Here is a 26,858-nt window from a genome sequence, read left to right as displayed (position 1 = left end):
AGGAAGGAAGGAAGGAAGGAAGGAAGGAAGGAAGGAAGGAAGGAGGAAGGAAACCCAAAATCGGACCCACAACTATATGGTCAACTAATATTTGACAAAGCAAGAAAGAATATCCAATGGAAAAAATCTCTTCAACAAATGGTGTTGGGAAAACTGGACAGTAACATGCAGAAGAATGAAACTGGACCACTTTTTTACACCATTTATTTTTACACCAAAATAAATTCAAAATAGATGAAAGATCTAAATGTGAGACAAGAAACCATCAAAACCCTAGAGGAGGAAACAGGAAGTAACCTCTTTAACCTCAGCCACAGCAACTTCTTACTAGACATGTCTCCGGAGACAAGGGAAACAAAAGCAAAAATGAACTATTGGGACTTCATCATTGGAAGCTTCATTAAAAACTTATGCATAGTGAAGGAAACAATCAACAAAACTAAAAGACAACAACAACAACAACAAAAAACCCTAAAAGACAACCTATGGAATGGGTGAAGATATTTGCAAATGACGTATCTGATAAAAGATCAGTATCCAAAATCTGTAAAAAACTTAACACCCAAAAAATAAATAATTCAATTAAGAAATGGGCAGAAAACATGAATAGGCATTTTACAAAGAAGACATACAGATGGCTAACAGACACATGAAAAGATGCTCAACATCACTCTTAATCAGGGAAATACAAGTCAAAACCACAATGTGATACCACTTCACACCTGTCTGAATGGCTAAAATTAACAACACAGGAAACAACAGGTGTTGGCGAGGATGTGGAGAAAAGGGAACCCTCTTGCACTATTGGTGGGAATGCAAACTGGTGCAGCCACTCTGGAAAACAGAATGGAGGTTCCTCAAAAATTAAAAATAGAACTACCCTATGACCCAGCAGTTGCCCTATTTACCCAAAGGATACAAAATTACTGATTTTGGAGGGGCACAGGCACCCCAATGTTTATAACAGCATTATCAACAATAGCCAAACTATGGAAGGAACACAAATATCCATCAACTGATGAATGGATAAAGAAGATGGGGGGAGGGGGGTTTGAATATTACCCAGCTATCAAAAAGCAAAACAATGAAATCTTGCCATTTGCAAGGACATGTATGAGCTAGAGTGTGTTATGCTAAGCAAAATAAGTCATTCAGAGAAAGACAAATACCATATGATTTCACTTTTATATGTGGAATTTAAGAAACAAAACAAATGAACATAGGGAAGGGAAAACTTTAAAATTAGAGAGAGAGGGAAGCAAACCATAAGAAACTCTTAACCATAGAGGACAGACTGAGGGTTGATCGAGGGAGGAGGGCAGAGGATGGGTCAAGTGGGTAATGGGTATTATGGAGGGCACTTGTGATGAGCACTGGGTGTTGTATGTAAGTGATGAATCACTAAATTCTATACCTGAAGCCACTTTTACCATATAGGTTAACTAACTAGAATTTTTTAAAATTTAAAAACTTGAAATAAAATGGAATATAAGTAGAATACCCATCTCATAAAGTTATTGGGAGGTTAAATAAATTATTTTCATAAAATGATTAAAATTGGCACTCAGAGAGCACTGAATTCCTGGTAAGAATTATTACCATTATTTTTATTCTTATATCGAGCCCTATGAGATAGGTGTTATTATTATTCCACTGGAGACTAGGGACCATATGTATCTTGTGTACTAATATGTACCCAGGGCCTAGCAAAGATGCTGGTCCTTTTACTGTGTTGAACCATGGAAAATTGAGTTTGACCTCAAGTAAGGTAAAGGAAACTCACTTTACTTTAACACATAGTGTTGGTACTTGAAGCTGTGCCAGATGGACTCAGAAGTCCATTCTCTAAATTAATATGCTATATACTCTCTCCAACATTAAAAACCCGCAGTAAAAGGTTTTTATGTTTATCACTTAAACAAGATTGTACAACAATGGGTTTCACATTTAATTTAAATATACTGTCCCAGGAAGACTTAAAGTGCAGGTTGACCAGGTATCCATCCTGGAAGTGGGACTCTAGACACTTTAGTTTGCCTGAGGAAAAGTGACTTCCCCCAAGATCTTCCCGTTCACGGTAAACCCTCGCCCATAGTAGTTAAGTAAACAATGGATCCTCATTTTACTTATGAGGAAACTAAGTTTAGAAAGGTTCAGTAACTTGCCTGAGTTCACATACCAAGTCATTGGTCAAGCCAGGATTTGAATTTGGATATCTCAGGGTTTAAAATCTTTCTACTCTACGATACAGCCTCCCAAACGTAGGCTATATGCTTTTCCAGGCTGGGGGCTTGTTGAGCAGTAGCAAAAGCGTAGTTTAGGGCATGGAGATACGTCCAGTTTGTAGCCTGTCTCTTTCCCACCTCCACCACATTTAGTTCCATCAGACTATCAGCAGACATGGAATGTAGGTACTAATTTTGGAACGTGGTTAAAAAAATAAAGAACGCTTGGGGCACCTGGGTAGCTGAGTCGGTTAAGCGTCTGACTTGATTTCGGCTCACATCATGATCTCACGGTTCGTGAGATCGAGCCCCTGGTCAGGCTTAGTGTAGTAAGCACAGAGCCCGCTTGGGATTCAGTCTCCCTCTCTCTGCCCCTCCCCTCCTCGCACATGGGCTCTCTCTCTCTCTCTCTCTCTCGCTCTCTCTCAAAAAATAAACGTTTAAAAAATAAAGAAAGAAAGGACACTTATTACTTGTTCTTGTTTGAACAGCTCAATTGTTGGAGTAATTGAATCTATTTGATACAAATATTTAACCATTTTAAACTAGCCACCTTGATGAAGAATCAAATCAGTTTTGGCAAGGGGCAGCACAATGTGTGTAAGTCACGATCCCGGTGGAATTTTCCATTGGAAAAGATCTGTTTCCCCTTTATTTATAGAGTTCATGTTCTGGAAACTTCTCTGACCCTGTAACAGATATTGCAGCTCTCATAGCTTGTCCATGAAATTACCAGTCTAGCATAATAATAGCTACATGATATTTATACAGTTTGAATTCTGCTGTGACACTTCTCACCAGTTGTTATTTATGTTTTAAATCTTTAGTGTCTCTTTAATTTTTTTTTTTTTTTTTTGAGAGAGAGAGAGAGACAGAGCGCAAGTGGGGGAGGGGCAGAAAGAGAGAGGGAGACGCAGAATCTGAAACAGGCTCCAGGCTCTGAGCTGTCAGCACAGAGCTGGGCTCAGGGCCTCGAACCAAAGGACCGGAAGATCATGACCTGAGCAGAAAGAAGTCAGACGCTTAACCAACTAAGCCACCTAGGTACCCCTTAAATGTTTATTTATTTACTTTTGAGAGAGAGAAAGAGAGAGAGAGAGCAGGGGAGGAGCAAAGAGAGAGGGAGACACAGAATCCCAAGCAGGCTCCACGCTGTCAGTACAGAGCCCAATGTGGGGCTTAGACTCACAAACCATTGGATCATGACCTGAGCCGAAATCAAGAGTCGGAGGCTTAACCATCTAAGCCACCCAGGCACCCTTTAGTGGTTTTTTTTTTAATGTTTATTTATTTTTGAGAGAGAGAGAGCATGAGTGAGAGAAGGGCAGAGAGAGAGGAAGACCAAGAAACCAGAGCAGGCTCCGTGCTGCCAGTGCAAAGCCCGTCGAGGGGCTCAAACCCACAAACCGTGAGATCATGACCTGAACCGACCTGAGTCACCCAGGCGCCCTTCACTAGTTTTATAATTAGAATATCAGTATGTGTCTATTCTTGGTTTTACCAGTCTGATAAAATTTGACAGGATTTTAAAATTAGTTCTAACTTTATTTTGTGTTGTACTGCTTTTCAAAAAAAAATTTTTTTTTTCTTAATTCCAGTATAGTTAACGTACAGTGTTATACTAGTTTTAGCTGTATGGTATAGTGATTCAGCAATTCTGTACATTATTCGGTGCTCATGGTGATAAGGGTACTGTTAATGCCTTTCACCTATTTCACCCATCCCCCCACCCACCTCCCCTCTGGTGACCACCAGTTTGTTCTCTATAGTTAAGAAGTCTGGGTTTTTTGTTTTGTCTCTTTGTTGTCCCTGTTTGTTTCCTTTCTTAAATTCCACATGAGTGAAATCATACTGTATTGTCTTTCTCTGACTGACTTAACTTTGCTTAGCGTTATACTCTCTAGACCCATCCATGTTACTGCAAATGGCAAGATCTCATTCTTTTTTATGGCTGAGTAATAGTGCATTTTATGCATATGCCACTTCCTTATCCATTCATCTATAGATGGACACTTGAGCTGTTTCCATAATTTGGCTATTGGAGATAATGCTGCAATAAACATAGGGGTGCACACAGCTTTTTGAATTCGTGTTTTCATATTCTTTGGGTAAATCCAGAATTACTAGATAATACAACATTTTATTTTTAATTTTTTGAGGAAGCTCCATCTGTTTTCCACAGTAGCTGCTTCAGTTTGCATTCGGACCAACAGTGCGCGAGGATTCCTTTTTTTGCACATCCGTGCCAACACTTGTTTCTTGTGTTTTTGATTTTAGCCGTTCTGACAGGTGTGAGGTGGTATCTCATTGTGGTTTTGATTTGCATTTTCCTGATGATTAACGATGTTGAGCATCTTTTCATCTGTCTGTTGGCCATCCTGATGTCTTCTCTGGAGAAATGTGTGTTTGTGACTTCTGTCCATTTTTTAATTAGATTATTTGTTGGTTTTGGTGTTGAGCTGTATGAGTTCTTTATATGTTTTGGATACTAACTCCTTATTAGATGTATCATTTGCAAATATTTTCTCACATTCAGTGATTGTCATTTTGTTTTGTTGATTGTCTCTTTTGTTGTGCAGAAGATTTTATTTTATTTTTTTATTTTTATTTTTATTTAACATTTATTTATTTTTGAGACAGAGAGAGACAGAGCATGAATGGGGGAGGGGCAGAGAGAGAGGGAGACACAGAATCGGAAGCAGGCTCCAGGCTCTGAGCCATCAGCCCAGAGCCTGATGCGGGGCTCGAACTCACGGACTGCGAGATCATGACCTGAGCTGAAGTCGGACGCTCAACCAACTGAGCCACCCAGGCGCCCCAGAAGATTTTATTTTGATGTAGTCCCAATTGTTTGTCTTTGCCTTTGTTTCCCTTTTCTCAGAAAAATGTTGCTGCAGCCAATGTCAGAAAAATTGCCACCTTTGCTCTCTTTCAGGAGCTTTAGGGTTTCAGACCTCACCCTTGGTCTTTAATGCATTTTGAATTTATTTTTATGTAAGGTGTAAGAAAGTGGTCTGGTTTCATTCGTTTGCATGTAGCAGTCCATTTTCCCAACATCATTTGTTGAAGAAACTTTTTCCCATTACATACTCTTTTTTTTAATTTTTTTAATGTTTATTTATTTTTGAGAGAGACAGAGACAGAATGCGAGTGGGTTAGGGGCAGAGAGAGAGGGAGACACAGAATCTGAAGCAGGCTCCAGGCTCCAAGCTGTTAGCACAGAGCCCGACGCAGGGCTTGAACTCACAGCTCGAGCTATGAGATCATGACCTGAGCCGAAGTCGGATGCTCAACCGACTGAGCCACCCAGGCGCCCCCCCCCCATTACATATTCTTGCCTCCTTTGTCAAAGATTAATTGACCATATAATCATAGGTTTATTTCTGGGCTTTCTATTCAATTCCATTGATGTATGTGTCTATTTTTGTGCCACTACCGTACTGTTTTGATTACTACAGCTTTGTAATATAACCTGAGGTCTAGAATTGTAACACTTCCAGTTCTGTTCTTTTTCAAGAAAAAGAACATGCTTTGTCGATTTGGGGTCTTTTGTGGTTGCATATAAATTTTAGGATCATTTGTCCTAGTTCTGTGAAAAATGCTGTTAGTATTTCCATTGGGATTGCATTAAATCTCTAGATTTCTTTGCATAATACAGACATTTTAACAATATTTGTTCTCCCAATTAATAAGCAGGGAATGTCTTCCCATTTGGTTGTTTGTCTTCAATTTCTTTCATCAATGCTTTAATAGTTTTCACAGTACAGGTCTTTCACCTCCTTGGTTAAGTTTATTCCTGGGTATATTAGTATTTTTGGTGCAATTGTAAATGGGATTGTTTTCTTAATTTCTCTTTCTGCTGCTTCATTATTGATGTATAGAAATGCAAGAGATTTCTATACATTGATTGTTTTCTTAATTTCTCTTTCTGCTGCTTCATTATTGGTGTATAGAAATGCAAGAGATTTCTATACATTGATTGTTTTCTTAATTTCTCTTTCTGCTGCTTCATTATTGGTGTATAAAAATGCAAGAGATTTCTGTACATTGATTTTGAATCTTGTGTCCTTACTGAATTCATTTATGAGTTCCAGTAGCTTTTTGGTGGAGTCTTTAAGGTTATCCATATAGAGTATCAGGTGATCTGCAAATAGTGAACGTTTTACTTCTTCCTTATCAATTTGAGTGTCTTTTATTTCTTTTTCTTATCTGATCACTGTGGCCAATACTTCCAGTACTATGCTGAATAAAAGTAGTGTGAGTGGACATTCTTGTCTTGTGCCTGATCTTTGGGTATGATGTTAGCTGTGGGTTTTTCACATTAGGCCTTTATTATGTTGAGGTATGTTCCCTCTAAACCTACTTCATTGAGAGTTTTTATCATGAACGGATATTGTACTTTGTCAGATGCTTTTTCTGCATCTATTGAAAGGAAAAGATCATGTGGTTTCTATCATTTCTCTCACTTATGTGATGTATTATGTATTGATTTGCAAATATTGAATCACCCTTGAATCCCAGGAATAAATCCCACTTGATCTTGCTGAATGATATTTTTAATGTATTGTTGGATCTGGTTTGATGATATTTTGTTGAGGTTTTTTGCATCTATTTCATTAGAGATATTGACCTGTAGTTTTCCTTTTTTGTACTGTCTTTATCTGTTTTCGGTATACAGGGTAATGCTGGCCTCATAAAATGAATTAGGAAATTTTCCTTCCTTTTCTATTTTTTGGAATATTGAGAAGAATAGGTATTAAACCTTCTTTAAATGTTTGGTAGAATTCACCTGTGAAAACATCTGGTCCTAGAGTTTTGTTTGTTGGGAGTTTTTTAAATTACTGATTCCATTTCTTTGCTGATAATAGGTCTGTTCAAATTACCTGTTACTTCCTTCTTCAGTTTTGGTAGTTTATATATTTCTAGGAATTTATCCATTTCTTCTAGGTTGTCCAATTTGTTGGCATATAATTTTTCATAATATTCTCTTACAATTGTTTTTATTTCTGTGGTGTTTGTTGTTATTTCCCCTCTTTTATTTCTGATTTTAATGTATCTCCTCTCTCTCTCTCTCTCTCTCTCTCTCTCTCTCTCTCTCTCTCTTTCTGTCTCTCACTCTCTCCCCTTTTTTATGAGTTTTGCCTAAGGTTTATCAATTTTGTTGATCTTTTCAAAGAAGCAGCTTATGGTTCCTTTAATCTCTCTCTATATATATATTTTTTAGTTTCTATTTTGTTTTGTTTATTTCTACTCTTTAATTCCTTCTTTTTACTGGTTTAGGGTTTTGACCTTAATTTTCTAGATCCTTTAGGTGTAAGGTTAGGTTGTTCATTTGAGATTTTTCTTGTTTGGGGTAGGTCTGTATTGCTATAAACTTACCTCTTAGGACCACTTTTGCTGCATCCCAAAGATTTTAGACCATTGTTTTCATTTTCAATTGTCCCCATGTAGTTTTCATTTTCTCTTTGATTTCTTGGTTGACTCATTCATTGTTTAGTAGCATGTTATTTAACTTCCATGTATTTGTGGCCTTTTCAGATTTTTTCTTGTGGTCGATTTCTAGTTTCATAGCATTGTGATCAGAAAAGATGTGTGGTATGATTTCAGTCTTTTTTAATCTGTTGAGACTTATTATGTGACCTGATATGTGATCTATTTTGGAGACTGTTTCATGTTCACTTTAAAAGAATGTGTATTCTGCCGTTTTAGGATGGAAGTTTCTGATTTGAAACTGATCCATATGATCCATATGATCCAATGTGTCACTCAAAGCCACTGTTTCTTTGTTGATTTTCTGTTTGGATGATCTATCCTTTTTTGTAACTGGGGTGTTAAAATCCCCTACTATTATTGTATTAGTATTGATTACTTATGTTTGTTATTAATTGCTTATGTATTTGGGTGCTTTCATGTTGGATGCATAAATATTTAAAATTGTTGTATCTTCTTGTTGGATTGTTCCGTTTATGATTATGTAGTGTTCTTCTTTGTCTCTTGTTACAGTCTTTGTTTTCAAGTCTGTTTTCTCTAACATAAATATTGCTACCCCAGCTTCTTTTACATTTCCATTTGTTTTTCTATCCCTTCATTTTCAATCTGCATTTGTCTTTAGGTTTGAAATGAGTCTCTTGTAGGCAGCAAGATGGGTCTTGCTTTTTAATCCATTCTGTCAGCCTATGTCTTTTGATTGCAGCTTTTATCGGTTTACATTCAAAGTACTGATAGGAATGTGCATATTGCCATTTTAATTACTTGTTTTATGGCTCTTTTTGTAGTTCTCTGTTCGTTTCTTCTCTTACTGTCTTGTGGTTTTCTGGTTTTCTTTAGTGATGTCTTGGATTCCTTTTCTTTATGTTTTGCATATCTATTACCAGTGTTTTGATTTGCAGTTACCATTAGGTGTCTCTATAATATCTTATGCATATAACAGTCTATATTAAATTGATGTTTGCTTAAGTTTGAACCCATCCTAAAAACACTAGATTTTTACTTTTCTCTGCAACCCCATCATGTTTTAGGTATATTGTCATACTTTACATCCTTTTATTTTGTGACTCCGTTGACTGATTTGTATAGATACACTTAATTTTACTGCTTTTGTGCTTCCTACTTTTTGTACTCCTGCTTATGTTCTTTCCTTTCCACTCAAAGAATCTCCTTTCACATTTCTTGTAAGTCTGGTTTAGCAGTGATGAATTCCTGTAACTTTTGTTTGTGTGGGAAACTCTTTATCTCTCCTTCTATTCTGAATGATAGCCTTCCTGGATAGAATATTCTTGCCTGCAGGCTTTTGTTCTTACAGCACTTTGAATATATCATGACATTCCCTTCTGGCCTGCAAAGATTCTGCTGAAAGATTAGCTGATAACCTTATGGGGTTTCCCTTATATGTAACTCCTTTATTTTCTCTTGCTGCTTTTAAAATTCCCTCTTTATCACTACTTTCTGCCATTTTAATCACGATGTGTCTTGGTGTGGACCTACTTGGTGTAGATCTCAATTTCTGTTTCTTTCCTCAGATTAGGGAAATTTTCAGCTATTATTTCTTTAAGTAAGTTTTCTGCCCCGTTTTCTCTCCCTTCTTCTGGGATCTCTATAATGTGAATGTTGTTATGCTTAATGGCGTCACTGAGTTCCCTTAATCTATTCTCATTTTTTATTAATCTTTTTTCTTTCTTCTGTTCCACGTCATTGCTTTCTATTAGCCACTGCTTTCTATCGTCACTGATCCATTCTTCTGCTTTATCTAGTTTACTATTTATTCCCTCTAGTGTATTGTTAATATCAGTTATTGAGTTCCTCATCTCTGATTGGTTCTTTGTTAGGTTTTCTCTCTTTGTTGAGGGACTTACTGAGATCTTCCGCTCTTTCCTCAAGTCCAGTAAGTAACTTTATGATCATTACTTTATTTTTTTTAATTTAATTTATTTTTTTAATTTACATCCAACTTAGTTAGCATATAGTGCAACAATGATTTCAGGGGTAGATTCCTTCATGCCCCTTACCCATTTAGCCCATCCCCTCTCCCACAACTCCTCCAGTAACCCTCTATTTGTTCTCCATATTTAAGAGTCTCTTACGTTTTTGTCCCCCTCCCTGTTTTTATATTATTTTTGCTTCCCTTCCCTTATGTTCATCTGTTTTGTATATGACCATTCCTATAAATTCTCTATCAGACATTAGTTCTCTCCATCTCATTGAGCTCTCTTGCTGTGATTTTATCCTGTTCTTTCATTTGTGACATATTCCTCTGTCTCCTCATTTTGTCTAACTCTCTGTCTGTTCCTGTGTGTTAGGAAAGTCAGCTACATCTCCTGATCTCGAAAGTAGTGGCCTGAAAAAAAGAAAGGAAGGAAGAAAGAAAGAAAGAAAGAAAGGAAGAAAGAAAGGAAGAAAGAAAGAAAGAAAGAAAGAAAGAAAGAAAGAAAGAAAGAAAAGCTTTATGAATAGAGGTCCTGTGGTACCACGCAATGCAGTGTCCCCTGTTCAACAGAACCTGGCACTTCAAGGGTATCTCCTATGTGTGTTGCATGTCCCACCATAGTGCCTGAGCTGCATGTGCCTTCAGCCCAGTTGTTTGCAGAGGCTCTCTTTGCCTGTTGTGGGCAGGGTTTTGTCCTTGTGTTGCTAGTAGGCCAGTCTGGGGCTGCCTTGGGCTTGAGTTGAGTCAGACTAGGTTTTGCTGGAGCTATGGTAGTACCAAAATGCAGGGTGCTATCCCTGTGTTGTCCCCTGCGGAGCTTTGTTGGTGCACAAGGCCTGCAGTCAGACCAGATGTCTGCCCCCAGCCCACTGCTTGGGCCACAGTGGAACTTCCTTCCTCAGGGCAGGAGTGACTTTGGGATGGTGCTTGCCCCTGTCAGGGCTGCTTGCACAGTGCCAGCCTGGGGTGGATTCCTGCTAAGGGAAGGCTGGAGGGGGCTGGGTGCGCGGTGTCAGCAAGCTAAGTGGAGAGTGTTGATGCTTGTCTGTATCTAGCCTCAGGGGAAGTGGAGGGAAATGGCGCTCCCCAGCTCTTTGTTCTTGAAGAAATCTCTTAAAAATCTCTAACCCTCCAGCACATGTTCTGAGATTAGTAGATAAATCCCCTTCCTGTATACCCCAGGCATTTTTCTAACTGCTGCTTCTATGCTGTATCTCAGCGGGGCTGTTTGTTGTGCTGTCTCTTTAAGGGCAGGGACCCCATTTCCATCACCCTCCACCTATCCTAAAGCCCAGCCACTGATTTTTAAATTTCCAGGTGTTAAACCCCATTGATCTGCAAAAACTCATGATGCTAAGCTCCTCTGCTTTTCAAAGCCAAGTGTTATGGGGATTTATCTTCCCAGTGCGGGTCTCCTGTGCCTCAGGTGCCCCGTGTGGGGTCCGCTCCTCTCCCTTCTCCCTGTTTGTAGTGTCCCTCCCTCCCACAGACAGTCTTGTGGGTCAGTTTTGTTTCTATCCATATCTCCACGCCTCCTTCTATTTTCAGTGTGGCCTCTTATCAATGTTTAGCTATGGAGAGTCTGTTCTGCCAGTCGTTGGGTAATTTTCTTGGTTATTTACACTTATGTGGATGTTAATCTAGGTGTCTCTGGGAGACGAGGTGAATTTACAATCCTCCTACTCTGCCATCTTCCCCAGAAGTCCTGTGTAGGACTAGTTTTCATGGAAAACCTGACATTGTAGTCATCCGCAAGCCAGTAAATTCTCATAGGGGGTTGCAGGTTTGGGGGAGAGATGTTGTTAATAGCTTTTCTTATCAAAACAGTGTGGACAGTATTGACACTTTGATATCTCTTTCAGCTATCAAAGTGAATCCATCTCTTATATGATAAGGTAGCATGTGATTCACAGTCCTCATTACCACCTTCAGAAAGTTTTGAAACTAGGGGTATCTGGGTGGCTCAGTCAGTTAAGCGTCCAACTCTTGGTTTCAGCTCAGGTTATGATCTCAAGGTTTGTGAGTTCGAGCCCTGTGTCAGGCTCTGCACTGTGCAGAGCCTGCTTAAGATCCTCTCTCTCTCTCCTCTCCCTCTCCTCTGCTTGCTCTCTCTCTCTCTCTCTCTCTCTCAAAATAAATAAACTTAGAAAAAAAATTTTTTTAAAAAGACAGTTTTGAAAATACATTCAGAACGTTAGATTTTTTACTACCTGACCACTTTTCTAAGTGTGAAATCAACCTGCTTAGAAAACAGAGGAAAATAAGGTAAACTTTATTCTGAAGTTCTTTTCTCCTAAAATGTACTGAAAAGGTTGTATGATTTATTTTCCATAGAAACATCATAAATTTTACTGGTAGGAAAAGAATCACGGGGTGGTCAACAATATGTTCAAAGTTATTGTCAAATTTGTTCTGAGTAAAACATGAAAAGAAACCAATATTCTTTTTTTGGATGTTTGATTCATAATTCATAAGCCACACTGAACTGAGATGGAATTAATCAATTATAAGAATATATGACTTCTCTATATCAAAATTTAAAAACTTCTACATTATTTCTCAATAAAACTGGTTAGGGGGGAATGGAGAGTTCCACCTCATACAGGTTAAAAAAACCCAAAAAACTTCTGTGTATCAAATGACATAACCAACAGAGTGAAAAGGCAACCTGTGACATAGGAGGAAATATTTGCAAATCCTATAACTAATAAGGGGTTAATATCAAAAATATATACAAACTTCTATAACTCACCAATAAAAAAACAACCAGCCAATTAAAAAGTAGGCAAAAGATTTGAATAGACATTTCTCCAAATAAGATATAAAAATGACCAATAAGTACATTAAAAGATGCTTAATATCACTAATCATTGGGGATGTGCAAATCAAAACCACAATGAGATATCCTTCATAGACATTAGGATGGCTACTATCAAAAAAAAATGAGCCACCAACCTGGGTGGCTCAGTTGGTTAAGCATCTGACTTTGGCTCAGGTCATGATGTCACAGTTCATGGGTTCAAGCTGCACATAGGGCTCTGTGCTGACAGCTCAGAGCCTGGAGCCTGCTTTGGATTCTGTGTCTCCCTCTCTCTCTGCCCCTCCTCCACTCATGCTCTGCCTCCTTCTCAAAAATAAATAAACATTAAAAATTTTTTTGTAAAAAAGTGGAAAACAATAAGTATTGGCAAGGATGTGGGGAAATTTAAAACTTTGTGTACTGTTGGTAGAAATGTAAAATTGGGCAGCCACTGTAGAAAACAGTATGTCAGTTGCTCAAAAAAATAAAAAAGTAGAATATATGATCCAGCAATCCACTCCTGGGCATATACCCAAAAGAAATAAAAGCAAAATCTCAAAGAAATATTTGTACATTCATGTCCATGACACCATTACTCACAAAAGGTGGAAGGAACCCAAATTCTGTTGACTGATGAATGGATTCAAAAATACATGTTTTGGGGCGCCTGGGTGGCTCAGTCGCTTGGGCGTCCGACTTCGGCTCAGGTCACGATCTCGCAGTCCGTGAGTTCGAGCCCCGCGTCAGGCTCTGTGCTGACTGCTCAGAGCCTGGAGCCTGTTTCAGATTCTGTGTCTCCCTCTCTCTCTGACCCTCCTCCGTTCATGCTCTGTCTCTGTCTCAAAAATAAATAAACGTTAAAAAAAATTCAAAAATACATGTTTTACACATAAAATGGAAAATTATTCAGCCTTAAAAAAGAAAGTCAGCCGTGCTGCAACATAGATGAACCTTGAGGGCATCATGCGAAGTGAAATGTGCCAGTCACAAAATGACAAATATTGTATGGCTCCACTTGTAAAAAGGTACCTAGAGTGAAGCTGGAAGTAGGGGAGAGGGAATGAGAGAGTTATTGGTTAATGGGCCAGAGTTCCAATTTGGCCAAATATAAAGAGTTCTGGAGATGGATAGTGATAATGGTTGCACAACAATGGGAATGTACCTAATACCACTGAATTGTATACTTAAAAATGGTTAAGATGGTAATGTTATTTTACCACGATTTAAAAAATAAAGGAATATATGATATATATAATATATAATGCATACCAGTTCATGAATGTTAACCACAATGAACTCCGCATCTAATTAATCCAAACACTTTTGAAAATAAACCTATTTCTTCCTTCTGTGTATTGTGGCCTTGGGTTGAAACTCTCAGTTCTACTAAATACACTGCACAAGAGAATTAATTAAATCCCAGACATCTTAGCAACTTTAGTCACAGTTGATCACTCTTCCGGAAAAACGCTCCACTCTCAATTTCCAAGCTCTGACAGTATTTTGCTTTTCCTTCTACTTTAGTGACAATTATTTTTTATCTTTGCTGGTCTTCCTCCTCTACTTAATCTCTAACATTGCTGGTAAATTTAGACTCCACCATGGGCTTCTGTTCCTCTCTGTATGTACTCCCTCCCTAGATGACTGCATCCATTCCGTGGCTTTGAGTTCCACTGAGAAGTCCTGAGAGGGAAATGGTATGGATGTGATGGGCAAATGGAAGGATATTTGTGGATGTTACTGGGACAGCAAGCCAGCTCTGTTCCATAGCAAAGCTCTCAGGGGATTCTAGAGAATCCATAAACAACTGAAATTGTTTTCTCTGATACTCCATAGGATGCTCTACAACAGAATGCTCAGACCAACTCTTTTCTAGCTGTCACATAATCATTTTACCAAAAAAAAAAAAAAAAAAAAAATGTGCAAACAAGTTTCACTGTATTCAGACTGTGTACATTAAAAAAAAATCATTTTCTTTTCCTCCCCTCTTATAAATCCCTCTTTTATCTTTGTTCCCTAACACCAACAGTCTAAAGACTGCGTCCCTCACATGAATTTTCTTGGAAGTCATCTATCTCCTGCTGTTTCTCAAAATTGTCTGGATTGAACCTGTCCTCTGAGCACTATACATGTATGAAGGTCCAAAGGAAGACCTGGCAACTTAGCGTCTTGGGATGCTTGAATTATCTCTAAGGAATCTGAATTCCTAAACACCCTCAAGCTTCTCCCTCTCCTAGTCATCCCCTCTCAAGACATGGTGCAAGAGTCCACACAGTTGCTCACACAGAAGCCAAGAGAGTATTCTTAAGTTTTCTTTTCACTCCCTTATTCCATCTCCCACAACAGCAAACATTTGCTGATGAAGGAATGAAATGAACTAATGCATGATTTATTGCAAAGGAACACACTTCATAGGTGGGTTTAATGGTGAAATATGATGTGAACTTTTTGATAATTTATTCATGTAAAAAATTTATTTAGGGGTGCCTGGGTGGCTCAGTCGGTGAAGTAGCCAACTCGATCTCCGCTCAGGTCTTGATCTTGGGGTTGTGAGTTCAAGCCCCGTGTTGGGCTCCATGCTGGGCATGAAGCATACTTAAAAAAATATATATATATTAACAATCTACTGTGAACATAGAACTGTTAGGGGAGCCAACAGAAGAAATAAGCATGGTCTACACTCTTAAAAACATGCTAGCTAAGTAAAATAAGACAATGCGCAAGGCATTCTTCAAAAATGAATGAGCTTAAACTTCACCCAAGGCTGTGGAATGCAGAAGAAACACCTGAAAGATGAGCAAAGAAAGAGAAGATGAGAGAAGGAGATAGTGGTTGGTACAGGCACACATAGAGAGAGTCACTTGACGGATGGCTTTACTGATTAGCTGAGGATTTTCCATCTGTCCCAGATACAACAGGGAGACATTGGCATTTATTGTGCATGCAAGTGAGTTGATATTTTAGAGTAAGTTCATTGACAATCTGATACAACTTCATTGAAAATATTCACAATGATGGTTTTAGTCTATTTTTAGAAGGTCCTTACATTCTTTTCCAGCCCCAAATTCAATCATTCTGTGGCTCTCTTACATTGAAAATAATCTGTGGGCAGTGTTCAGCCACACTCCCCAGCCTCCATGCCTGATGTTTTTGAAAGGTGCTCCAGAGATGGGTTTTTCCTTTTGGAATGATGGAGGTAGCAAGTATTTTTTGTGCTTAGGCTCCTAGGTGGAAACACGAAGCCAAGACAGGGTACGGGAGAGTGTGGCTCGGGTACCTTGAGAGTAGAGTAGACTTGTGGCAGGGCTGAGCAGTATTCTCAAGGGCATTGCTGAAATTAAACCTCCAAGAGGCAACTGGAGTGGAGAGGAACAATTAGGCTTGCCTCTGAACACACTCGGACATACCTGGGGACTCAGCCTCTAGAAGTAGGGAGCTATTGAATCAGCATATGTGGATATTAATATCATTATCATTATCATCTCAGACAAATCCACAGGCTGATGAGAGGGTGATGTTTGAGCAAAGACCTAAAGGAGATGAACGAGGGAGCCATGGGGATATCTAGGGAAGACCATTCTGGAAAGATCCTAAAGTAAAAATGTCCTGGGACCAAGGGGGTGGGGTGCAGTTTGGAGTTGGGAGGATATGCTTAGTGCATTCAAGGGCCAGCAAGAAGTCTGTGTGGCCCAGTGATACTAAGGAGAGTAAAGCATTAGGAAATGCAGTCTAGACAAGGGAGTTGGGAGGTAAACCACAGTGAGCCTTAGAGACCACAATAAGTTGTTTAGATTTTTTTTTTTTTTTTTTTGGTAATGACAAGGAGTTCATGGAAAGCTTTCAAGTAAAGGAGCAGCAAGATCTAACAACATTTTAGAATGGATCTTTCCGGCTGCTCTAGGGAGAATACACAACAGGGGGTGAGGGCAGAAGCAGGAAGACCAATTAGGATGCTATTGCAATGGTCTCAGCAAGAGGTAAAGATGCTTTGCACTAATCTCTCAGCAGTGGAGAGAAGTGTTAGCTTTGAGATATAATTCCAAAGTAAAATTGACAGAATATATTTGCAGGTTGAGGGTATGGTGTGACAGCCAGGTTATTAGCCTAAGTAACTAGAATGGAATAACCTTTTATAGGACGGGAAAGAAGGGGAAAGGGGCAAGTCTGAGGGACGTGGAATGAAGAGTTTCACTTTGAACACATTCAAGAAGAAATGCCTACTAAATGGGTCTCTAAGTAGAGATGTAGAGTGGAGCATTGGCTACAGGAGACTGAAGTTCAAGGGAGAGACCAAGGCTAAAGATACATTTCTGGAAGGCATCAGTGTACGTAGATGGCATTTAAAGCCATGAGAGGAGAAGAGGTCATCTAGGCAACGAGTGCAGGCAGGTACAGAAGAAATGGGTGGGCTGGCTACTTGCTGCTGGGCTAGCACGCAACTTTGGTATAGCCACAAATTTCTCCTCCCACCAGAGCAGAGATATTCTTGGAAATATTGTGAGTTTTGTAAATATACCAAGACTTGTAAATCACTTAGCTGAATTTATTCCCAAACTTATTATGTCAGTTCCATAATTCTAACATTCAAGTGAACATTAGAAAAACTGATTAATACTCATTTAAAGTAAGACCCGTTTCTTTGAAAGTTTTAGATATCTTCAACAATGACAAATGCCAAAAAAAAATTAAGATTTAATTTTTTAAGTAATCTTTATGCCTAACATGGGGCTCAAACTCACAACACCGAGATCAAGAGTTGCATGCTCTACAGGCTGAGCCAGCCAGGTGCCCCTAAAAATATTTTAATAAAAAATTTTAATTCTGTAGAACTAAGTATAAGTAGGATAACTATAAGAGATTTGGAAAAAATGAAAATCTGGATAAATTCTGTTCAAATGCTTCACAGTGTTTGTCTCTTGCTGTAGTTTCAAGAACTAAAACTGGAAACAAAAAGTATGTAGTTTGTGCAAGAAAGGTGACAGGAACCACCCATCAGTGAGGTCTATATTCAAAGGAAGGGCCTTGACCTTACATCGCCTTAAATGGTTGTGTAACCACTGCTTTTCTGGGTGGAAAAGAAAGTTAATAGCAAACTGTTGGGAATTGTCACCCACATTTCCCACTTCCCCTTACCTATATGCCTCAGTTTGCAAGACAGTGAAGAATAAAATGCAGGACAATGTTATATTACTTAAAAATTCAGCATTTTGGGGCACCTGGGTGGCTCAGTCTGAGTGTCCAATTTCGGCTCAGATCATGATCTCGCGGTTCGTGAGTTGGAGCCCGGCACCGGCTCTGTGCTGACAGCTCAGAGCCTGGAGCCTGCTTCAGATTCTGGGTCTCCTCCTCTCTCTGCCCCTCCCATGCTCATGCTCTGTCTCTCTCTGTCTCTCAATAATAAACAAATGTCAAGAAAAAATTTTTTTTAAAAATTCAGCATTTTGTTTACAGCACCTCTGCTGACTCAGGAATGCACCACTGGGGAAACAAAGCCAGATAGATGTTCAGAACTTCCTCTCCCACTGCCTCTCCTCCAGGAAGCCAGGCTGCCTGGCACAGTCCTATGCTTGGGCTGCCCTCTAGAAATTTGTGAGCTCCAGGGAGGGTTAAATGATCATTCAGAAAAAGACAGATCGCAGCAGATGGGGGCAGCCACTGGTTCCATCATTTACAACTGGATTTCTTTCTTTTACTTTGGCTTGTCTTTGAGTACATTCTTTAGTGTAATCAGAGAAAATGGATATTTAAAATTTTAGTTAATCCTCACATCAGCATGTCTACAATGTTTAAAATTCAGAAAGTTAATGTTTAGTCATCACATATAAACAGTGTCTCCTAACAACTTCACTGGAAATCCCCAGGATGTTAATTTATACTCATGACTCCATCATCACCTTCCAAGAGCTATTTCAGGAACCAGATTTGGCAAAGCCCCAAGATCACTACAAAATTTTTGCAAAATGTCCTCATGATTTTTTGGATTATATAATTTTTAAATTGTGGCAAAATATGCATAACAAAAGTCACCATTTTAACCATTTTTAAGTTTACAGTTCATTACTTTGCAACCAATCTCCAGAGTCTGTCATACCCATTAAACAACAGCTCCCTCTTTTCCCCTCCCTCTAGCCACTAGCAAGCGCTAGTTTCCACTTTCTGTCTCTGAGTTTGACTCCTCTAGGTGCCCCGTATAAGTGACATCATACAGTTTTTGTCCTTTTGTGACTGGTTTACTTCACTTAACGTGATGTTTTTAAGGTTCATCTATGTGTAGCATATAACAGAATTTCCTTCCTTTTTAAAAAAATGTTTATTTATTTAGCGAGAGAGAGCAGGAGGGGCAGAGAGAGAGGGAGACACACAGACACACACACACACACACACACACACACACAAAGGCGCGCCCGACATGAGTGGGGGAGGGGCAGAGAAAGATGGAGAGAATCCCAAGCAGGCTCTGCGTTGCCAGCACAGAGCCCAACTCAGGGCTCAAACCCATGACCTGTGAGATCATGACCTGAGCTGAAACCAAGAGTCAGACCGCTTAACCCACGGAGCTACCCAGCTGCCCCCAGTACTTCCTTCCTTTTTAAAGCTGAGTAATCCTCCTTGTATGTGTATAACACATTTTATGTATCCATTCATCTGTCTGTGGACATCTGTGTTGCCTCCACCTTTTGGCTATTATGAATAATGCTGCTATGAACACAGGTGCACAAATATCTCTTTGTGTGCCTGTTTTCAATTATCTTGTGTATATTATTATAATTTTCATACTATTTCTATGTGTATAATTTTTAACTTCACCTCATTATTATATTCTATATTATTTTGTGTAATGTGAATTACAGAGTTGTAAGGGACTTTATAGATCTAGCCCAACTCTCTCATTTTTCACGGGAAGAAACTAACATCCAGCAGGCTTTAGTACATAAGGTCCCACAGTTAGCTTGCAGCAGAACTGAGACTAGACCCCAAGCCTCTGAACCCCTAGTTCAGAGAGGTGGCTCTCATACAGGCCCCCCCTGTGGCCACCTGATGGGAATGTCTGTCCCCTCTTTTACTTGAATTTAAAAGTTGTTAAAGACAGTCTTATATTCTCCCACCTACTGTCTTACTAGTTATTTGAAAAACTGGGCAAAGTTGCACTGCCTGTACCTAAATTAATGCTGTTTATCTCTGGAAAAGAATTAACCAGCAACTAGCAATGCACGTGCCTCCCCAAGGTTGGCTTTTAGAATCAAAAACAAGATGCCCAAAGCAGATATGCTGCAAGAAATGTGTTGTGACCGGCTATTTGTGATGGCAAATGCTCAAGGAGGGAAAAGGAAATTCTAAATTCCCACTAGAGGCTGGCAGAGGTACGCTGGAGCTTGTAGGAGCTGACTGTGCACACCTCTCTCCAATTCCAAGTTCAGTGACATCGCTTTGGTAGCTTGAAGTCAGCCATGTTGGAAGTATTTATACCACAAAAACTGGGAAATGCTACAGATTGCACCCAGATTCTCACCAAGAGCTGGTTGTTAAGCATTTATCAGCACACTACTGTTGCCAGGGACTATGCTCAGAATTATGGGGGATGGGGGAGACAGTGTTACATAGTCAAGCTTATAATTGATGAACTTTAATAATTTAATCGTATAAAGCAAATAATTTATTCTTATTATACTTGTTATAGTTGTTCCTCAGATGTAAAACAACAAAACTATCATCTGTCTCCAGGAATATTGTATTAAAGTAGTTTATTAAGCATGAGTCCAAGAAGGGGGGAACCTCATGTATATACTTGCCTGGCACATCACATCCAATTTGCATCAAGTATAAGACTTCAAAATGCAAGAAGCCAACAATGTAGCATATGGAGAGATGACATTTTATTCTGAGAAGAATGGAATGTACATACCTAAGGCACAGATTGATTACGGAGGCAAGGGATATGGGGGGACTTGACTTTACCATGCCACTCAGACACCTTCCTAAAATGCCCCAGAGAAATGACGAGGAATTTAAGAATGTGTAATGCTTTCTCAGAGGCTAATACGGTCATTACAATCCAGGTGCAGAGAGAGAGCTCGATGGAAGTTGTGGAAGCAGTCACAGGTGACCACAGTGGCCAGATTAAGGTAAGTCTGAAATGGAACATGGCAACAGATCTAGCATTTCTGGGAGTGAAACACCAAGAAAACCCAAATGGAGCCAATTAGAACTTACAAGTTCCTTGGGCCAAATTACAGTGTCCAGACTAGTCACCCTGATGACTATGGAGTCTGAATCAAGCATAATTTTTGTTACCAATGAAGTTGTTACCTACTCCCTTATTCATTCTTGCAGGGTGGATGCTTTAGAAAACCAAGGGTTATGACAATTCAAAGAAGTGATAAATGACAATCTTTCCACCAGATCTACCACATTTGATGTCCACATATATAAGAACATGAACGTCCTTTCTCCTCATCTTCAATATTCTTAAGTCCTGTTGACCATCTTCTATAATATCTCTTAAATATAGTGCCAAGAATATAGTTGCCCCTAACTGTTGGTTGTTTAATTTTAAAAAATTAAGGGATCCCTTTCTTTCCATTGCCCCCAACACTAACCAAGATCAGGCAGAAATGAACATATATTTAGTAACAATGGTGTTTAGGCATGTAGTGAGTTAAAAAGACAGAGGTGGAGTTTCTCTCCTCAAAGAGCGTAGGGTCCATAAAAAGCTGTGAACCTACTATAGCAAAAGCTCTATCCTTGGTCTTCTTTTCTTCGGTCTCTTCCTACTTCAACCCATACTGCACGTGCTATTAGTTTCATCATCCTGAAATACCCCTTTGATCACATCACCCACCCAATTATCTCAGTGGTACTCCTGTATTGGTAACATAGAGTCCAAACTCCTCAGACCAGCCATAGAAGTCAGATTAGTCCAGGTCAATTCCGCTTTGAAGCTCTCTGCTGTTGCCTATGACTGTGGTATATAAAATCCCACTCCATCCAAACTGATTTTATCGCTGCTTATTAAACATGTCCTGTGCTTCTTCTACTCCCTTGAAATATACCTCTTCCCCTACAAATGCCCTCCCCATTCATTTTTCAGATCCAAATCCTTTCTGCATTTCAAAATCCTGTTCAAATTACACCTTATCTGTAGGGTCTTGTGTTAACCTCATAGGTGAGGCCCATTCATTCATTCGACAATACATATTCAGTCTTCACTGAGTACAAAGAGCTATACTCAGTGCTAGAGACACATTCCCCTCTCTGAACTTTCATTATCTTTTTCATATATCACCTTCTTTTAACAATAACTATCTGCTGCCTATAGCATCTATTTTATTGTTTATTTTAAAATAGAAACTGAGTTCTTATTGGATCCTCTATAACACCTGGAAAGATGCCTTATGTGTAATAAATTCTTAAGTAATTATTGACTTGATGTGAAATAGAAATTCTGGTCCTATTTAATCTTGCCCCTACCCAATGAATGTCTATAAACCCATTAAAAATTGAATGAACTGATTTAAACCTCCCTAATTAAAGAATATTATGATAAATCTCTGTCTCGTTTTGTCATTTCAAGGAAGATTATTTATAGTGTCTATGGAAATAACTGATATCTGTTCTTTTCTCAAAGTGAACAATACATTCTGGAGGGTGAAAATCCATACTTGTTCTCACAATGGCCAGTTTGAAGTCGTTAAAGCTTAGGGTTTTAGCACCTACCACAACTTGTTCCAATATTATATGTTGCCTCTTGTCTGGTGAGCCCTGTACTCTATAAGTTAGGTTAAAAATGAGTTTTCAGAGTTTACTTAGTCGCTTAGAAGACAACATACTGTGAAACTTTGAAAATATTACTAACTAAGTTAAAGACAGACAGGGAGGCAAACCATAAGAAACTCTCAAATACAGAGAACAATTTGAGAGTTGCTGGAGGGGAGGTGGGTGGGGGGCTGGGCTAGATGGGGGATGGGCATTATGAAGGGCACTTGTTGGGAAGGGCACTGGGTGTCACATGTAAGAGATGAATCACTGGCTTCTACTCCTGAAACCAATACCGCACTGCATGTTAACTAACTTGGATTTAAACAAATAATAAAAGCTAGGATTAAATTTGGGAAGTAAAGAAAGAGAACACGTTTGGAGAAAATAATGTTATTTCGATGTATAGCTCAATACACAGGTACAGTATTTTAAATCCCATAGTTAAATGGTTTCTATATTTGTAATACAAAGAGTTGATTTTAGCAAGAAATGTAATACAAGTACAATTCTACAATAACCATTTGTTACGGTGTTCTTGAAAAAAAAAAAAGAAAATATTATTATATATGCTTCCGGGGGGGGGGGAGGGTTGTAAATTTCATTCACACTGTAACTTGCATGAGCAGAAAAAATGTTTATTTTTCTTTATAACTAACTGATTTGGTGTTGACAAGTTAGCGTTGTTTGAGTAGTATGAAATAAAATTTAAATTTTATTTAAATGGTAATCGTTGCCTGACGCAGTACTTTGAAGAGGGCTTTTTCATAAATTTTCGTGTGTTTAAGATAAAAATCACCAGTCTCAGATTTCCTCTCTGCCCTTCCCTTGATTCTCTCGAAGAAAGGAAAAGGTGTGGCTTGCTGTGGCCTTGCGGCCAGGAGGGAAAAGCTTCCTTGGAAATGTGCTCTTTTCTCTGGCCTCTGCAGTGATAACAGCATCCTCCTGGTTACATTTGGTCTTCCCAGAACCCTGGGGCGAGGTCTGCAGTCGGTGTAATTTATAGTTGGGGCTCTTAGCTTTGTGATGCAGGTGGAGCTCCCTGTGTAATTGGGCCTCACTGATAATGAAGATCCTTCTGCATTTTTACTTTGTCTTCCTTTATGTTTTGGCCCAGGTAATCCAGCGCTCAGCTATGACTGCTTTTCACGTATTAGGCTCCCATAACCCCCAGTGCAGCTACCTGCCATAAGCTCTACTGGGGGCTTGTAGGGACTCCGAAGTCCTTCTCAAATGATCCAGGAATGAAGGAGAGCTAAGGAAAGCTAAAGGGCTGCCTTCATCTGCCTCACCAAACTCCTCCACCAGTGTTAATGTGATATGGCGTTGACCAGGTTTGTTGGCAAAAAGGGACAGAGATCAGGAGTCACCAGCACCCCCACTTCTGTCTCTCTCCTTTTCCCCACAAGGCTCCAAGACCAAAGGCAAGCTTTCCCCCACTTCCATTTTCCTCTTCCTAAAATTCTGTGGTGTCTTTCCCTCAGGACTGGATCTAGATATACTAAGGGGGGTGGGGGTGGGTACCTGGCTGTCTTATTATCTTATCTTATTATCTTATCTTATTATCTTATCAAGTGCATGCAACTCTTGATCTTGGGGTTGTGGGTGCAAACCCCACGTTGGGTGTAAAAAAAAAAACAGATATGCTAAGGGAGAAATGAAGGAATTTGAAAAACTCTCTATTTTAACAAACCTCTTTTGTAACGTTATTGCCTTTGTGTGAAATCTCATCTTAAATGTCACAAGCTAAATAGTAACTCTTTACTTTCTTTTTACATTCCTCTGACACTGTCCTAACTGACAGTCGCTGATTTCCTGGATATTGCCATCTTCAGCTAAGGAAAGGGGCATGAAGGCCAAAATATAAGAGAAGAAAATCTCAATAATGTATTACATGCTATTATCCCTATTAACGATTATATTAACTTTGAAGTTAAGCTAGTATAAATCTATAAACAATATTGTAAAATATAAAATTGTAAAATTAGATAGAGCTCTTATTAGGGGTGGGAGACTCAGACCGCAGAAAACATTCTACCTGCTAATCAGTGCATATTGCAGAGTCCCTGGGATAAATACCACTCTAGAGAGTTAAGAGATAAAACTGTGAATTCTGGGGGGCACCTGGGTGGTTCAGTCGGTTAAGTGTCCGACTTCAGCTTAAGTCATGATCTCACAGTTTGTGAGTTTGAGCCCCGTGTCGGGCTCTGTGCTGACTGCTCAGAGCCTACAGCCTGCTTCAGGTTCTGTGTGTCTCTCTCTCTCTTTCTGCCCCTCCCCTGCTTACACTCTATGTCTCTCTCTCTCAAAAATAAATAAACGTAAAAAAAAAACAACAACTATGAATTCTGACAGTCCCAATGGTATTAGTCTAGATCAGTTTTTTTTAGTAGTCCAAATAAGGGCTATCAGTTATTTTTTAAAAACTAAAGACAAACAAAGGCAAGATAAGGAACTATAGAATTCAGTAAAATTAATTCTTAGTGCAATTAATTCTCACTTTCTTGCAAGTAGATTTTCACTGGGATGGTCTGAGTAAACCCAGAGGCACTTTTCCTTATTTCGACTTTCTCCCCATCCCATCCATGCTGTTAGTTGGCCATGTCCTCCCATGTCTAGGCTATAGTTTCCAATTTTGGACTATTGAGAGTTAGGGAAAGCCAAGACTGTGTTTTAATCCTACACAAAGAAAATTTAGTTTGCGTGGTACAGGAAAGGGGTTGGGTGGATGTCTGTGAACATTTCAAAATTAAATATCAACTATTAAACATTGGTTCATTAATTTGTCCATTCTTTATTCAAACATGTTTAAACATCTGTCTTACGGTCAGATCAGTGTTAGGTCCTAGGGAAACACTGGATGAATAAAAACCAACTCACAGTCTGGTGGGAAAGATTGATTTATAATCTGATACTTTTAGAAAGATTATTGTGATGATATGCATGATGGATGGGAAGTGACAGGGGCTAACGAGAGGAGTATTACCATAACCCAGATCAGAGTACTATGGACTTAAACGAGATCACTAGGACTAATAAAGAAGGAAAGAATTTAGGGGCACCTGGGTGGCTCAGTTGGTTGAGCATCCAACTCTTGGTTTCGTGATCTCATGGTTCATGAGATGGAGCCCCACATAGGGCTCTGTGCTGATGGTGTGGTGACTGCTTGGGATTCTCTCTCTCTCTCCCTCTCTCTCTACCCCTTGCTCACTTGTTCTCTCTCTCTCTCAAAATAAATAAATGAACTTAAAAAAGAAAAAGAAGAAGAAGAAGGAAAGAATTTATTTGAGGGAACTTCCTGAAGTAAAACCAGAATTTGATTAAGATACAGACCAGCAGGGCAGCTGTCCAGGTCCCCCATCAATAAAGAGTTACTAACACACCATTTCAAAAATTAGAATGGTTATGTCACTTCCTCCAGATTTTTACAAACCGTTCTGTACATAATTGGCAAAATATAAACTAATAGTGCTCTTATCAAAGTAGATAGATTCTCAGAGAAAAAACTTTAAAAGATTCCTTGCCTCCGCCAGCATAAGCCTACCACTGTTTACCATCTCTGTAACAGCCACATGCCAAACTTACAGTATGACTATGGGGCAGGCTGCTATTTCTAAGACCACTGACCTGATGGTCACATGAACATGCAGTCACGATAACAATCAGAAATTCTAGCTTAACATTAACAAAAGCAACAAGAGAACACATTCTTCTCAAGAGCACATGGACCATTTTCCAGGACAGGTCAATATGTTAGATTATAAAACAAGTCTTCGTAAATTTAAGAAGATAGAAATAGCAAGCATTTTTTTCTGACTACAATGTTGAAAAACTAGAAATCAATCACAAGAAGAAAACTGGAAAATTACAAGTGTGTGGGGATGAAACAACATGCTACTGAAGAACCAATGAATCAAAGGTGAAATCAAAAAATACCTTAAGGGGGGGCGCCTGGGTGGCTCAGTCGGTTAAGCGGCTGACTTTGGCTCAGGTCACGATCTCGCGGTCCGTGAGTTCGAGCCCCGCGTTGGGCTCTGGGCTGATGGTTCAGAGCCTGGAGCCTGCTTCCGATTCTGTGTCTCCCTCTCTCTCTGCCCCTCCCCCGTTCATGCTCTGTCTCTCTGTCCCAAAAATAAATAAATGTTAAAAAAAAATTAAAAAAAAAATACCTTAAGGGGTGCCTGGCTGGCTCAGTCAATGGAGCATACGACTCTTTTTTTTTCTTTTAATGTTTATTTATTTTTGAGACAGAGAGAGACAGAGTGTGAGCAGGGGAGGGGCAGAGAGAGAAGAGGAGACACAGAATCCGAAACAGGCTCCAGACTCTGAGCTGTCAGCACAGAGCCCGATGGAGGGCTCGAGCCCACCAGCTGTGAGATCATGACCTGAGCCGAAGTTAGACACTTAACCAACTGAGCCACCCAGGTGCCCCTGGAGCATGCGACTCTTGATGTCAGGGTTGTAAGTCTGGGCCCCACATTGGGTGTAGGAATTACTTTTTTAAAAAAATCTTAACAAAAAAATCTTAAGACAAATGAAATTGGAAACAACATACCAAAACTTATGGGATACAGATAAAGCAGTTCTAAAAGCGGAGTTCATAGCAATAAACACCTACATTAAGAAACAAGAAAGATTTCAAATAAACAACAATCTA

At 39.3% G+C, this 26,858-nt stretch overlaps 1 long non-coding RNA gene across 1 annotated transcript in view; it reads left to right on the top strand.

Annotated features, from left to right (window-relative positions):
• LOC128779093 (uncharacterized) overlaps window positions 1–26,858 on the top strand; it is an 84,422-nt gene that overhangs the window by 41,905 nt on the left and 15,659 nt on the right. Inside the window, exon 2 of the long non-coding RNA XR_008425023.1 lies at window positions 20,506–20,571. This is a non-coding gene — a long non-coding RNA (uncharacterized LOC128779093). The remainder of the gene's footprint in view (window positions 1–20,505; window positions 20,572–26,858) is intronic.

Source organism: Panthera pardus, unplaced genomic scaffold (assembly GCF_024362965.1).
Source record: "Panthera pardus isolate Hobbes unplaced genomic scaffold, ASM2436296v1 HiC_scaffold_22, whole genome shotgun sequence".
Classification (NCBI taxonomy): Eukaryota; Metazoa; Chordata; class Mammalia; order Carnivora; family Felidae; genus Panthera; species Panthera pardus.
The sequence above is the reverse complement of the archived record's forward strand: the minus strand, read 5'-3'. Positions and strand labels throughout refer to the sequence as shown.